This window comes from Cyprinus carpio, chromosome B25 (assembly GCF_018340385.1).
Source record: "Cyprinus carpio isolate SPL01 chromosome B25, ASM1834038v1, whole genome shotgun sequence".
Classification (NCBI taxonomy): domain Eukaryota; kingdom Metazoa; phylum Chordata; class Actinopteri; order Cypriniformes; family Cyprinidae; genus Cyprinus; species Cyprinus carpio.
In genome coordinates this window covers 4,862,246-4,879,056 of record NC_056621.1, presented here as the reverse complement: position 1 = coordinate 4,879,056, position 16,811 = coordinate 4,862,246, and the positions used below count along the sequence as shown (strand labels likewise).

General features: G+C 37.7%; 4 long non-coding RNA genes and 1 pseudogene across 4 annotated transcripts; 2 read left to right on the top strand and 3 right to left on the bottom strand.

The window, feature by feature from the left end:
* The window catches only part of LOC109045640, a 638,390-nt pseudogene extending 637,032 nt beyond the window's left edge, over positions 1-1,358 (bottom strand).
* A 131-nt stretch (positions 1,359-1,489) lies between these two features.
* LOC109045403 lies at positions 1,490-4,383 on the bottom strand. Its single transcript, XR_006158557.1, has 3 exons — positions 4,234-4,383; positions 3,331-3,387; positions 1,490-1,780 (listed from the first exon to the last, which is right to left on the bottom strand). It is a non-coding gene; the product is annotated as an uncharacterized LOC109045403 (long non-coding RNA).
* A 5,681-nt stretch (positions 4,384-10,064) lies between these two features.
* Positions 10,065-10,575, top strand: LOC109091570. The gene is made up of 3 exons (XR_006158556.1): positions 10,065-10,154; positions 10,266-10,316; positions 10,446-10,575. It is a non-coding gene; the product is annotated as an uncharacterized LOC109091570 (long non-coding RNA).
* A 377-nt stretch (positions 10,576-10,952) lies between these two features.
* On the top strand, positions 10,953-11,463 carry LOC122142348. Its single transcript, XR_006158554.1, has 3 exons — positions 10,953-11,093; positions 11,228-11,316; positions 11,415-11,463. It is a non-coding gene; the product is annotated as an uncharacterized LOC122142348 (long non-coding RNA).
* Positions 11,464-14,536: 3,073 nt separating this feature from the next.
* LOC122142349 lies at positions 14,537-16,608 on the bottom strand. Its single transcript, XR_006158558.1, has 2 exons — positions 16,441-16,608; positions 14,537-14,755 (listed from the first exon to the last, which is right to left on the bottom strand). It is a non-coding gene; the product is annotated as an uncharacterized LOC122142349 (long non-coding RNA).
* Positions 16,609-16,811: the final 203 nt, after the last annotated feature.

The following is a 16,811-nucleotide window of genomic DNA, read 5'->3' as shown; positions in this document are numbered from 1 at the left end:
CCAAAACCCAGCACCAACACGGAGCTTCAACACCCTCATCCCCGCGATGAGACCCCGATTTTAAAAAAATCTATGGACTGCAGGTATTTCACACAGTTAAAACAAACATTTCATATAATAGAGAGAAGAGATTCTCACTAATACACCTTCCACAGAAAACCAGGATTTCCCCTCGCCTGACTACAGCAGGACACGACTTACACATTATTCAGTCCCACCTCCTGGGGGTCACTTCAAACCCATGTGCTGCTGTTTTTTTTTTCTTCTGTGGAACAAAAAATAAATGAAAAAAACATTTTCTGAATTATGCAGCTCCAGGTCCTGTACTATTACTGTTAAGCTCCAAAAAGATAAAAATAACTCTACATGAATCAGTCCATATGATTTTGTACCCTATATTCCAAAGTCAGATGAGGAAATTACATTTAGTTGTTATTTTACAATCACCAATACTCAGTATTTAAATTCAAGCATGGAGCGTTAATGAAATAAAGATTCTTCTTGGACTTCTGACGGATCAGGATGTAGAAACTTGACGTCTTCAGATTCCCAGAGTCTCTTTGGTTCACCTGACATCCCGAGCAGGGGACATTCCCCTCACACCACAACTGAGAGACAGAATCTCCCACTGAAACACACACACACCCACACACACACACACTCTCTCAAATCATCAGTGTGTGTCAAAGAACTGAAGATATCTGCTGAAAGACGTCTCTTGATGAACGCTGACTGAATGAATTGTGGTCTGGAATGGAGATCTCACCTTTCTGAGAGAGCCGATCCATGACGCTGCCTTCATGGCCACAAACTGCCACACTCAACCTGCTGCTCTATTTTTACAGCCGTTATAACCAGATCAGAGCCAGGAGAGTGGCCCATATGACCCATCCAGCTGTGTACAAACCATCATGCACTGCATTTGTTACACTGGAGCACTGCACACACAATCAGCAATGTCTGATATTTTCATCACATCTCTCACCTGTGCTGGTTTTCTGATTGGTCAGCTCATCCTCCGTCTTCCCAAACAACATCAGCCAGTGGGGTCCGTCCAGATCCCCAGCAGCCGGACGCCTTTTGCAGAGAAACCAGCTGCAGTTACAGGTCTTGCAGGTGAACACACGTACAGAGAGAAAGAAGTTTCATGTGTTGTTGGAAAACCTGTTCAACAAAAATCCTGAAATTGTCAGTAAAAATATTTAAATAAGAATAAAATAATAATCTCTGAAGATAAATGAAGTTGTACATCACAGTGAATAAAGTTGGGGAAAGGGTGTGTGTTTGATTGCATGGACACTTACTCTCCATTACCAATGCTGAATAAACATCCTTCTCTGAGCATTTTCAACTTTTGGAATCTGCTGCATCTGTCAAAAAAACACAACAGCACATTCAGATATTAGAAATAAAAGAGAACAAACAGAAGTAATAAATACACAAACAAGAAAAGCTCTGAAAGAGTCAGTATAATTTATCTTACCATGATTACGAGACAGGACTTGATACAGTTTCCCTAAAAAACAAATTCATTTCACATCTTGTTAACTGTTAAGTGACATAAACTCGTTTAGTGCTCTCTGTTTAGTGCTGTGGTTTGGTGAGGCTTATAAACAAATAATTACACTTCCAGTTTTGTAAAAAGCAATGAAAACAATTATTTCTTCAAACATTGCAGACTTCACACTTTCACGAAACTAATATTACATTGAGATGCACTTACTCAGCAGTGATTTAGATTTAGTTTGTTCAGATGCCGGTTTCTGAGCCGGTTGAGCGGCTACCAAGCAGAGAAAACAAAGGTCAGAACAGATTCAGATCTGAAGAATCACCAAGAACAGACACATCCAACAGAACTAAAACAAGAAAAGCTCTGGAATAGGGATGGATTGATATGAACATTGTTTGGCCCGGAAAAACAGTTTTGCTACTGCCTTTGTTTTGTTTTTGATTGTCACTGAACCCATAAAAAGATGAACCTCAGCACTTTTAGCAATCAGTCTTTTCTAGTAAATTTCTTTCAGCAAATACCACAAACACTTTCTTGCAGGCACAAGAAACTGGCACAGATTAAAAAAGAACCACTTACCACATCCTCCTTAAAAAATAAAAACCTATACCATTTTTAATGAGGTCACATCAACACCTCAAATGCATTAAAAAACTAACGTAGCAAGCATGTGGAATCCTTGGCTTCATGTGAAACACAAAAACATGCATACAGACACATGAAGAGCATTAAAACTGAAAAGAGATGATGTCTATATTTTTTTTTATTTTACCAGAGAAGGCTCCTTAATCCATCTCTAAAAAACAAAAACATTTCACATCAAAATGAGCTGCTCATACCAAATGTAAACTGTGAAGTGACAAGGAACTGCATAATTTTAGCTAGATTTTTAAACATTTTGTAAACCCTGGGTCTTTCTAAACCCTGGGTAAATGAAATCCTGGGTCTATATTTCAGATTGCTCGATGTACTCAGGGTTAACAATTCATTCTGGGTATTCATGAGCTGCTGTTACACACTGTTAACATTCTTATTTGCAAATTTGAAGTGCCAGAGTCATTGACTTGCGAACGCAGCACGCAACACACAACCGGTTTACGTAATGGCTCTAGCATTGTACATGCATAATATTATATATTGCCGAATGTACTATAATGTTAATATTAAATGGACTTTTCAGACCTATAACGGTAAGAACAAAACAGTCTCTTCTTCACTCCAACTAATGCGATGTCCGTCACCATTTGATATTTGCTCCCTCATTGAAATGATAGTTTATCCAGTGGGCAGTGTTTCTGTGACTTGTGATATATGATGCATGTGACTGCCTGTTGGTTGCTAAGCTCTAGTCAAAATAATGTAACACGCATTGTTTCATGCAAATTTGACACCGCAATGCAGGGTTAACAGCGTTTCATAACCCTGGTAAAAGCAGTGCTAACCCCGCCTCTACTTTACAAGCAAGAAGCATTTCTTCACCCAGGGTTAAAAGAAGGGTTTAGGACATCAATAATCTGGAGTTGGGTACATGCAGTGTGAAAAGTACTAATATGAGAGGAGCTTGTCATTAAAAAACTTGCTCATGTATTTGTACTGCCAAAAGACATTTTCACACAATTTTGAATTAAAAAAAAAAAGCTTTTAATGTTTTTATTTGCAAGATGGTGACTAGACACCATTGACATGAAATGCAAACAGTGTCAACCTCATGTCATGTGTGGCAGAAAAAAAAAAACTGCATAATCGTAATCAACAATCACTTCTTCAAATCTCCTCCTTCATATAACACTTTTACATATTATTACATTAGGGTGCACTACCCACCAGTGACCTACGCTTAGAACGTACAGAGGTCTCTGGCTGAGCACTCTGTGCATCTACAGACAGAGAAAGAAAAGGTCAGAACAGATTCAGATCTGGAGAAACAGCCACCATCTAACAGAACTAAAACAAGAAAAGCTTTGGAACAGGGACGATTGATATGGACATGTTTGGCTAAAAACTACTTTGCTATAATCCTAATAGCCAAAAACCTTTATTTGCTTTTGAATTGTTTTGTTTGTCAAAACCAAAAAAGTACAAGGGCCATTTTTAGCACTCATTCATTTCCAGTGATTAACAAGAAACCTGCAGAGACTGAAAAGAACCGCTTACCACATCCTCCCTAAAACAAAAAACTGTAATGAGGTCAAATCAACACCTCAAATGTATTAAACTGTAAAGTGACAAAAAAGCATTTGAAATCCTTGCTGTCAGGCAAACACAAAACACCCACAATCAGAGCACTAATGCATGAAGTGTCTTTTACCATGTTGTCAAATGAACTACTAGTCAGTAATGACACTGATTTGAACAGCAGTTATTTTTTAGCTAAAATGAACTGATTCATTGCAGTCATTCATTCTGGTATCAGAATACACTGGTCACCTTATCAGAATACACTGGTCACCTATTCATTGGTTGCGCTGTAGATTCAGACATATGTCTTTGGATATTGTGTGGCGTCTCACTATTTTTCGTGTCTTTACATCAATGCGTGTTTCAGTTTCGTGACTGACAACATAAATATAGTTCAACTTTGGAAAATGGTGGAGTAGCATTCTGAGTAGCTGTGTGGTTTAGTAAATAATTAATTACACCATCAAATATGCCATGAGAAAAACAAACATTGCTTTAAATCATACTTCAAATCATACAAAATTATCACATTGAGGGTGATTTACCTGGCAGTGACAGTCTACATCTCTCGACCGGCCTCGCTACAGACAGAGAAACCAAAAGTCAGAACAGATTCAGATCTGGAGAAACAGCCAAGAACAGACACTTCCAACAGAACTAAAACAAGAAAAACTTTGGAACAGACTTATGTGTTTCTTATGTAGAAAAGAATAATTTCTTACAATGAGATCAAATCAGCACCTCAAATGTATTAACTGTGTGAAGAAGTATGCTACACCTTAATGCAGTATACTACTTTGAGTCATTCAAGATGAAAAATACCATTCACATATATTTTTAAAGAACAATAAGTTCTTCAGTGGTGTGGTCAGTAAAGTGAACTAGAATTCAGGTCCAAACACAACCATGTATCAATCTCATCTCATGTCTGGCAGTTTAGTGAGGTCCCAGGATTCCCGAAGGTTTGGGGGGGGAAGAAACCAAAGGTCAGAACAGATCCAGATATAAACAAACAGCCAAGAACAGACAAATCCAACAGAACAGAAGCTACAGACAGAGAAAGAAAAGGTCAGAACAGATTCAGATCTGGAGAAACAGCCAAGAACAGACACATCCAACAGAACTAACAAACAAGAAAGCTCTGGACGTCTGTCTGAGCAAATACCACAAACACATCTCACCCATTTCCAATCAACACCAATTAACAGATAATGCTACTTAATCCATATCAAAAACCACAAACAAACAAGAGCTGTTCTCTTTCAAATATTCGTTTGCTATATCTCACTATGGGAATACGGAAGTTATCTACAGGTGCTGGACATATAATTAGAATATCATCAAAAAGCTGATTTATTTCACTAATTCCATTCAAAAAGTGAAACTTGTATGTTATATTCATTCATTACACACATACTGATATATTTCAAATGTTTACTTCTTTTAATTTTGATGACTATAACTGACAACTAAGGAAAATCCCAAATTCAGTATTGGCAACAAATATGATGAAAACCAACAACAAAATGTGTTATGTTTATTGCTGTTGTTTAAAAACAGCAATTAGTTAATTAAAACAATGTCTTTACAAGAAGAAAAATGTTATTAGTTTTAAATATTTTTTAAAAAACATTTGAAAAGTGTATAGATGTGTGACCTTGGCCTTAAAAACCAGTCATAAGGGTCAGTTTTTTTTTTATTATTGAGATTTATACATCATCTGAAAGCTGAATAAATAAGCTTTCCATTGATGTATGGTTTATTAGTATTGGACAATACTAATTTCAAATAATATTTGAAAATCTGCAATCTGAGGGTGCAAAAAAGCAAAATTTGGAGAAAATCGCGCTTTAAAAATGTCCAAATGAAGTTCTTAGCTATGCATATTACTAATCAAAAAATTAAGTTTTGATATATCTACAATAAGAATTTTACAAAATATCTTAATGGAACTGATCTTTACTTAAGATCCTAATGATTTTTGGACCCATACAATGTATTTTTGGCTACTCTTGCTACAAATATACCTGTGCTACGTCAGATGGTGTTTGTTCTCCAGGGTCACATATATATATATTAAACAAGTATATTTTATACCTAATATGTATATTAATGAATGTTATATATACTATATGTAAGGTTTGGTTAAAATGTTTGAAAGTATGATTAAGGTCTAATTTGTAAAGTTTAAGAAACATTAATGACATTTGTCAGTGTGAAATGGACTAAAATTAATATATATGACAAAATATTGACTATTGACATTTAACATTTTTACATTAATGATAAGCAGCTGTAAATGACCTCATTATCTAGTGATAAGATTAAAGAAAGATTCAGAAACATTATTTTCACTATCCAGTCGCATTCCAGGTGGCTAAAAGTCAAGTCACACATTGATTATGTAAGTTAAATGGGTTTGCAAATGTCAATTGATGTTTCACCTTCAGATAATGAGTAGCTTGACACAACTACAGTCTTCTCGAAACACTCTCTCCATCGGCGTCAGGAGTGGAAAGTGCAGATGAGGATGAACAGGAGCGTTTTTTGTTGTTGATTACCGGTGTGCGGTAATTGAACAAGAGGTGGTCTGACTCACTCAAACACGACTGTTTCTTACAGTGTATTCACTTAGCTTCGTGTTTGACTAAAGAGAGGACAGCCGCTTAATTAGCAGCGTTGTTTTAAAAATGGTAAATGATTATCTGTGTGCCGGAGGCATTCAGGTCTGCCGTCTTCTGCTGGCCTTCAGGACGAGGCTATGATTGAATGTGTAGAGCCAGTAGCACACACACACACCATACGTCATCATACCGATCCCTCACCTGCAGGATACAGTTTTGTTACATGATGTACAGTTATAAATATATGCAACTGAGCTGCAGTTTGTATTTGGACTCACGGTTTCTCTGTCCTGCACCTCTGCACAATCTCCTGCTCTCCCTGATCTTGGCACTGATAGTGGCGACAGCAGCATCAGCAGGCAGAGGGAAAGACGAACAAGGCCTCCAGGGGCGCTCTTCCTCATTCAAATACTGCAGAGTGGAGGAGACTGTGGCTACATGATCCTGAACCAGAACCTGCACTGAGATGCTCTTCAGAGGCACTGAGGCACACAAACCAACAAAACAACATCACAAATATATCTCATACAGATTTGATTTTTTTTTTTTTTTATCAGACCCTCTACATTATCATAAGAACATACAAACCCGATTCCAAAAAAGTTGGGACACTGTACAAATTGTGAAAAAAAAAACAGAATGCAATAATGTGGAAGTTTCAAATTTCAATATTTTATTCAGAATTCAACATAGATGACATATCAAATGTTTAAAATGTCTGGATGACATGGTGTCCCAGTTTTCCAAAAAGAACTTTCAAATTTTGATTCGTCTGACCACAGAACAGTTTTCCACTTTGCCACAGTCCATTTTAAATGACCCTTGGTTTAGATATGGCTTCTTTTTTGACCTATAGAGTTTTAGCCGGCAACGGCGAATGGCACGGTGGATTGTGTTCACCGACAATGTTTTCCTGAGTCCATGTTGTGATTTCCATTACAGTAGCATTCCTGTATGTGACGCAGTGCCGTCTAAGGGCCCGAAGATCACGGGCATGCAGTTATGGTTTTTCCGGCCTGATCCTTACGCACAGAGATTGTTCCAGATTCTCTGAATCTTCGGATGATATTATGCACTGTAGATGATGATAACTTCAAACTCTTTGCAGTTTTCTTTTAGAAACTCCTTTCTGATATTGCTCCACTATTTTCGGTCGCAGACTTGGGGGAATTGGTGATCCTCTGCCCATCTTGACTTCTGAGAAACACTGCCACTCTGAGAGGCTCTTTTTATACCCAATCATGTTTGCCAATTGACCTAATAAAGTTGCAGATTGGTCCTCCAGCTGTTCCTTATATGTACATTTAACTTTCCGGCCTCTTATTGCTACCTGTCCCAACTTCTTTGGAATGTGTAGCTCTCATGAAATCTAAAATGAGCCAATATTTGGCATGACATTTCAAAATGCCTCACTTTCAACATTTGATATGTTATCTATATTCTATTGTGAATAAAATATAAGTTTATGAGATTTGTAAATGATTCCATTCTTTCTTTACTTACAATTTGTACAGGGTCCCCAACTTTTTTTGGAATCGGGTTTGTAAATGTATAGATATAAAATAAAAAATATAAAAATTGTGAACTAAGGAGAACAGAAACGTGACAGCTTGCTTCATATGACATTTATTTAAAAGTGACTTATAAATAGGATGAACATCATTTCGGTTAAAAACATCTTAATTACAGAAATAGATAGAGATAGAGACCTCGCGAGTAAATGTCTGTGTAACACCCTGGCTCTTACACATGTGAAAAAAAAAAATAAACATTTAGAAAAACAATAAAAGTAAACAGGTGAACTCACAACTTACCTGGCACATTTTTTCTCGAAGAGGAAGACCGCAGTTCATCATTCTCTCGCTCTGTTAGAGAAAATGAATAAAAGACCTTCTTCAAAAGTGAAAACAGAGAAACTACTGCCTTTGAATCCGTCTCAAATCTTCAAAGAAAGACTCATTTATCAAATCAATGTTTAAGGAATCAATGAGGAAGAGAGACGCTTTCTGTCGTTGGAGCTCAGCCGCAGCATCAGACACCGTTCACTCTGCGCTGTTCTGAACTTCTGACGCGTCTCTGTCTCATGAATATTAAGTTTGTGTAGGAGCGAGTACCGCTCAGATTTTTAAACCAAACTCATTTATTATGCAGCTTTTAAATAGATGACTGATCCGTCCATTAAAGTTAATCATTTACGTTTAAAACATTTTGTTGTATTGTTCCAACGGAATGCAATCAAAATCTGAACATATTACACTTTGAATAGACGCCATCTACTGGAGAAACTAACAACATGACAAATACACTGACAGCTAAATAACTAGTCAAGACATGTTGACCAGATTTTGCGTTTTTCATACAATTGCCAAACTGTCATTTGGCCACTTAAACCACATGTAGGAATATCACTGCATTAGATTAAGTTACCAAACTAAAAATCATATTGCATTAGTCTTTTATACCAAATATATTTACTGGATTTAGACAAAAAAACTTAACAACAACTGCTATCAATAATGAAGGGGTACCATACAGCAAACAATTTTATTTTGTTTAATATATGCAAATCTGTCTTTATTTTAAAATCTGCCAGAATATATATTTATTATTTGTTGCATTAGAATTAAAAATAATTTAATACATCTTTAATTTATTTATTTTCTATGTGTTATTGATGGATTGAAACGGGAATCATTAGAAAGTTCTGAGACGCTCAAAGCCTTATGACGCACAGAGCGCGTTCCGAATAGAACTCGCGGAGTATATTAAAGCGCGTGACATTCTTACATTCTTTGTGGGTTTTTGTAGTGGTCGGTTGAGTTTTCACAGCGATGGGACAGCGAGTGACAAAAGTGAGTCCGATGACGGTTGGAGAGGTGTACGATCAACATCTTAGTACACCCCCAAAACCCGCCCCAACACGGAGCTTCAACACCCTCATCCCCGCGATGAGACACCTGTTGGTGCTGGAGGAGGAGGAGGAGGAGAGGAACGGAGGAGTAGATAGAAGGAGAGGAAGGATGAGTAGAGAAGGAGGAGTAGGAGGAGAGGAAGGAGGAGGAGGAGGAGGAGTAGGAAAAGGAGGAGAGGAAGGAGGAGGAGTAGGAGGAGGAGGAAAAGGAGGAGAGGAAGGAGGAGGAGTAGGAAAAGGAGGAGAGGTAGGAGGAGAGGAGGAGGAGGAGGAGGAGGAGGAGAAGGAAAGGAACAAGGCAGAGAGAGTGAAGGAGAGAAGAAAGAGCAAGAAGTGTTGGCGGAGGCTGCGCTCTTTCTTCAGAGCTGCCAAATAACAGCCTCCAGAGAGCAGCTCAGGTCAGAGAGAGGAGCAGCAGGATGAGGGAGAGAAGAGGAAGGTGGCCCGGGCAGGAAGAAGAACTGATGGTACACTAGTGATTGGTACATGACAGACACATCCCCATCTTATGAAATTAATACCATCAAAATCACAATATCAAAAATACAACATCTGCACATATTCAAAAAATCTACATCAAGGCCATGATTAGATCTTTATTTAAACATAGCCTAGTAAAAAATCATAGCCTAAAAATTATATGTATGTACTAAAAATATGATAAAAGTATTTAATATAATCTCTATTCAATAACATACACAGTCATTAAATAGTAATCATATTGAAAAAAGATTTAGGTTAAATAAGTTAAATATGTTTTAGGTTAAATACAGCTTGGACACATAACAAGACACTGCTGTCACTTTGAAAGTTCGTGTTGTTTTATCTTTTAATAGACTACATCTTCAGTCGCTACACCGTTGGGGATCAGCTGGGGAAAGGTGGTTTTGGTGTGGTGTACGAAGGCAGACGTTTGAATGATGGTCTTAAAGTAAGTTGATATAAATAACACATTATCAAGCTAGAAAATGTTTGCCCTGTATTATCCTCATCCTTTACTCTTTTAGTGTACCTTAAGTTCATTTTTTTTGTTGTTCATCAGGTGGCTTTGAAGTATGTAATGAAGACCCAGCACACGGAATGTATAGTCATTGTAAGTACATTGCACTTTAAACAATATAAAAGATCTCATATTAACAAATGAATTGAATTGAATTTAACAAAAATCCCTTTTTGGGAAACCACCTCCATCTAACCATCATAAGAACTGTCTGTCTTCTAGCCTGATCATCCAAAACCTCTTCCAAAAGAGATCGCCCTCACCATCCTGGCAAACAAAGGTCCCAGCGTGCCAGAAATTATCAGGCTGCTGGACTGGACGGACCACCCTGACCACTCGTCATGGTCCTCGAATGTCCTCTCCTGTGTGAGAATCTCGTGGAGTTCATCAGGCGCCACGGTGGAAGCCTCGACGAGGAGAAAACACGGCAGATCATGTGGTCAGGCGGCTCATGCTGCAAACATGTGTCACCTCCGTGGAGTGGTTCCACCGTGACGTTCAAAACTAGAGAACATACTAGTAAACAGGGAGACATCCGAAGTCAGGCTGATTGACTTCGGATGCGGGGACATTTTGAGGGAGGACACCGTACAGGTCATTACTCTGGTATGTATGATATAATTATGTCTTCTAATAGATACAGAACAATCATGTGCAAACTTACACTTTATACAATCTCCTCTCTCCTCCAGGCACAGCAGTGTACTCCCCTCCAGAGTTACCACAGCAGGGGGAAGTACTACGGCGGGCCGGCGACGGTCTGGTCACTAGGGATTGTGATGTTCGCATTGTTGTGTGGACACTTCCCTAGTGACTATGACCTGTTCCTGCTGCAGTGCAAGCGCTGGTCCAAACCCGGCCTGTCAAAAGGTGAGATCTTCATCTCAAAAAATTAATAACTAAGAATCATACAAAACATCTTACAGCTTAGAATAACATGATCAAACAGAGCAGATGTGAAGTGTGAGGTAGTAATCAGATGTCTTTGCCGTCTTCCTGCACAGAATGCTGTGACCTCCTCAGGGCTCTCCTGCACGAGAAGCCAAGCCAGAGACTTGGTCTGGGGCGAATCATGTCCCACAACTGGTTTAAGGTAGTGAATCTAAGATCAGCTATAAAGAATTAATATCCTCATGAGTCATGAGAAAGAACCAAAAAGTCAAACCTCCTCTGTTTTTTTCTGCACCCAAGACCATCTCTGTCCCACAGATACCCGTCTCAGCAACCCTGGTCTCCGAGCTCCGCAGTGTTGTTGTCCAGACCCAGGGTTTTTTGTCAAACGCTGCACAAGATTGTTAAAAAGCCCATTATAGCAGCCACAGGAGGTGCTGACATTGTTTCTACAAGCTCCATATCAGAAATAAAGAAACTATATTTGAATTAAGGTTTTTGTTTAGTTGTTTAGCAGATGTTTCAACCCAAAGCATTTCACAAATGGGGAACATCACAAACTATTAATAAAAAAAATACAAAATAAAAGTCTCAACAATACTCACAGAGCCACAATGGCAAGGTAAGTAGAAGCAGAGGAAAATACAGGTCAAGAAAAAACAAGAAGAAAACTGTGTTTTAATAGAACTTACTTAAAGAAAGTGCCTTTTGACTTCATTAATTTTTTGAAAAGAAATACTAGATGATGCTCCTTCACAGACCATCGTGGAATGGAGAAAATATAATATCAAGGATCACAAAGTGGTATTCTTTTAAATATTTTTAAAATGAAATGTATTTTAAAAGCTAGCATACTTTATCTAAATGAAATGTATATTGACATGTAGGGACATCATGTTATGGAATTCAAAAAATGTAAGTGAATTATATGGCTTCAGAGGCGGCTTGACTATTTTATGGTGTTTTTGACCTTTTATTGCATGGAAAAAAGTGAGAAGATTCTTCTTATTTACTTTAATAGTAGTCTCAGCTTTGTGCTGCTGTTCTAATTTACTGAAAGTTTAAACTTGAACATGTTTGTGTAGGAACGTTAAACATTTGTCGCCACCCAAACAAGATTCTGCTGCTGTGTGAAGATATCTTCAGTGTGAATGAGGACCGGTCCAACAACTTAAAATAAACACTGACACACACACACACACACACACCAACAACAACAACTATAAGAAACAAGAAAAGGTTTTGTTTAATCCTGATTCAAATTCTGTTCCATTTCAAAACATTTCCATACAAGCTTTAAAATATGCTGTGTCTCTATATACACACAGTAGGTAGTATAATGTGTATATTCAGTATGAAGTGAGCTAGTGAACTAGTATTCTATTCTGGACATAACCATTGTGCCAGTCTCATGCAGTAAAGTGTGTGTAAGTGTCCTGTTATTGTGTATACTATAATTGTTTTTTGTGCCCATGAGGAAAACAAATTATAAATCATACTAAATGTTTTTTTGAAAATATTAGGGTTATGTTTAGAGTTTAAGGTTAAGGGATACAATATAAAGTTTGTGTAAAAAAAAAACATTGTGTCTATGGAAAGTCCACATAAAACATGGAAAAGACAAGAGAAAAGAGAGAATTCATGCCTCTACAGCAAGACTGGACAAATACATTCCTAAAACTAACAATGGGTTCCTTAAAATGACTGTATTTTTCTCTTACTCGTTTCAGAATGAAGTTTAACAGTAAAAGACTGAAAATGCTCAAAGGCATGATGATCAGAGCAAAAGAAAAATATTTGTTTAGTAATCTCAGATTGAAATGAGTTGAATTTCTGCTTCACATGCAAGTATGTGAAAGGAACTTCAGTGTCTACTGTATGTTTTAGTTCATTCACCCTTTATTGGCAATGATGCAGAATAGCAGTCTCTTTCATCATAAGCAGCCCTCTTGTCTCTGTGTCTAAGGTGTTGGGAACCTGTCAGAATATGTTGGAACAAAAACTGAACAAATGCAAATAAAAATAAGCAAATAAAAGTTCTGAAATGCGACTGCATGTTTATTTATTGCAGATCCTCATACTATAAGGTATCCTACCTTCACTAAAGAATCAACATGCATTAAAAAAATGCCCTCAAGAGAGTAAAGCAAGAGAATATATGATCACGTATTGTTCCCTCCTCTCTGGACTTCCCTCAGTCCACATCAATTTCTACATATTTATCTGAATTTGCTCCAGTGTCTCACAGTTACCTGGTGCAAATTATTTATAAAATGAAGCCCACTTTTTGTTCGTTGGCTGTTGTTCCTCCTCGTCTCTTATTAGAGAGGCTTGACACTATTAGTCCTAGTTTATTGTCAATAATTAATAGCAGTTTAATCAGTGGAAGAGTCCCATCCTATTTTAAGCATGCCACTGTGCAGCCGCTACTCAAAAAACCAAATCTTGATCCAACAGTTTTAAATAATTACCGTCCCATTTCTAAATGACCGTTTTTATCAAAAGTTTTGGAGAAGGTTGTGTTTAATCAGCTTTCTTCTTTTCTACAGGAAAATGGTAATTTCGATAAATATCAGTCTGGCTTCAGACCTCAACACAGTACAGAATCTGCATTGCTAAAAGTATTAAACGACTTATTGTTGATTGTTGATTCCGGCAATTGTGCTGTTTTTATTCTGCTGGACCTTAGTGCGGCATTTGACACTCTCGATCATGGCATTCTTTTAAATCACTTACAGCAAATTGGGATTCAAGGATGTGTTTTAAATTGGTTTGCATCCTATTTAATGGATCGAACCTTCCCTGTAGAGACTGGCATATATTCATCATCTTGTGCACCAGTTTTGTATGGGGTTCCACAGGGCTCAATTTTGGGTCATGTTCGATTTTCTTTATACATGCTTCCTTTGTATGCTATATTTAAGAGGCACAATGTTTCATACCACTGTTACGCAGATGATACTCAGTGTTATGTTCCCTTGCACCCAAAGGATGTCTCCAGTTTACAGTGTCTGTTTGATTGTCTGAGACAAGTTAAAGAGTGGATGTCTGCCAACTTCCTTCAGTTAAATGAGTCTAAGACTGAGGTCTTAATCTTTGGCTCCCCTGCTTCTACAGAGGTTGTGGCCAGTAAACTGGGACCTCTATCTGATAATCTTCATTCACATGTCAGAAACTTAGGCATTACTTTTGACTCTGCTTTGACTTTTAATAAACAGATCAATGCTGTGGTTAGAAGTTGTTTTTATCAGCTAAAGAATATTGCAAAGATGAAGTCATTCTTAACATCAAGAGACCGAAACTTGACTGTAATACATGCTTTTATTTGATCTAGATTAGATCATTGTAATGTATTTTACTCTGGTGTTTCACAGTCTCTATTGACTCATCTTCAACTTGTTCAAAATGCTGCCGCTCGATTGTTAACTGGAACAATGAAGAGGGAACATATTTCACCAGTGTTGATCTCTCTCCAATTTAAACAATTTAAATATTGTATCCATTTTAAAACATTGTTGTTTGTTTATAAGGGTTTCCGTGGACTGGCTCCATCTTATATCTCCGATCTCCTTCTGTTCTAGTGTAATGCCTCTAGGGAACTTCAATCAGCTAGTAGTCTTCAGTTGACTTCCAAGGACACGCTTGAAAACGAAAAGTGATTGTGCCTTTTCAGTGGCTGCTCCACAGTTATGGAACAAGTTGCCACCCTACATAAGAACTGCACCAACATACACTGATTTTAAGTCTCTTCTTAAAACTTATTTATTTACTGTTGCTTATGGTCATAAGTAAGCACAGTGGCATAACTGTAGTGCAATATCTGTCGCCGTGTTCTGTTTACTTTTGTATTTTGTTATATGCTTAAATTGTGTACAGCACTTTGGCCAACAACTGTTGTTTTTGAATGTGCTCTATAAATAAATATGACTGACTGACTGACTGACTAAAGTAAGAGAAGAGTAATCAGTATGATTTATCTTACCAAGATCATGAGACCCTTCTCGATACAGTTTCCCTAAAAACAAATTAAGTTCACATCTTGTTAACTGTTAAGTGACAAGGAACTACAGTATGTTGGAATCATGTTTTTAACTGGACTATAACATTTCCTGAAGGAAATAGTGAACCCTGGGTCATTCTAAATCCTGGATAAATCAAATCCTGGGTTATCTTTCTTCATGTTTCACATTGCTCATAATTTACCTGGGGTAAACAAATAATTCTGAGTATTCATAATCTGCTGTTTCACGCTGTACATTCCTAAACCCTGGGTATTGCATATTTGGATTGTCTGAGTCACTGACTGGATGAACGCAGCACACGACCTGTTTACTGTACATAACTGCATTGTGCATGCATCATTTTAAATATTGCGGACTGTACTATCAAGTTAATACTGACTATACCTTTCAGACTATAAAAGTAAGAATTTTATCCAATGCACAGCATTTCTTTGACTGTATATATTATGCATGTGACTGCCTGTTGGTTGCAAAGCATCATTTCATACTGTACAAATCTGGCACCACAATGCCCTGATAAGTCTGCTCCGGAACATGGTATTTTAACCCTCAGGAAAGCAGTGCTAACCCCGCCTCTACTTTACAAGCATGAAGCATTTCTTTACCCAGGGTTAAAAGCAGGCTTAGAACATCAATAATCTGGAGTTACATGCAGTGTGAAAAATCTGTCTTGTCATTCAAAAAGTTGCTCATTTATTTGTACTGCCAAAAGGCATTTTTACACAATTTGAAGTAAAATGTTTTTATTTACAAGATGTGATGACTAGACACCATTCTGCTTGTTCTTTTCATTTGCTTGGAAAAACCTGTAGTTGTGAAAACTCTAGATTACAGATTTTACATTTTAGGTGGCATTGGCCCCCGTCCTTACAGGCACAAGAAACCCACACAAATTGAAAAGAACCATTCACTTACTAAAATAACCATGTACTATTTAATCTTAATGAGATCAAATCAACACCAACATATTAAACTGTGAAGTGACAAGAAAAGCAATTGAAGTTCTTGCTGTCAGGGAATCACAAACCACACACATCCATACAGACACAATCACAGCACTAAACTTGCACTGATAGTGTCTATATTAATCTTACCATACACACCTCCACAAAGCTTCCCTAAAAACAAATTTACTTCCCATCAAAATGAGCTACAAAGTAAACTGGATTTAAACTTTTTCTGAAGAAAATGTGATTGGTGCTCATCATGCAAAGCCACTGCCATATACTGGCATCCTGGGATTTTCTATATACAGTTCATATCTGAAGAATTTGTTTTCAGAAGTTCACAGTGAAAGCACTAACCGTGTGTCGGCACTCAGCAGCAGGGGTCCTTTCACAGTCTGTCTGCTGTCTTTATTCACAGCAATGAAGGCTGTATGAACACTGCTCACTCCTGCCTGAACACTGAGCTCCACCATCCTGCTCCTGATGCCCTCAACATCTGCATCTCCTGACCTCTCCTCCTGCTCCAGAGAAACGGATCAGGGTCCGAGCCGCCAGCCGGTGAACAGACAAACCTGCAGAAAGAACATGGAGGAAATGTGTTGAATTAGAAAAACAAACTCTAACTCTGTCACTCTAATTCAGTGTGTTTCTGTGTGTGTTTACTGTGTTTCCTCAGTTGGTTTGAGGCAGAAGTGGAGCTGGTTTGTTACTGGTTGATCTTCAAGATT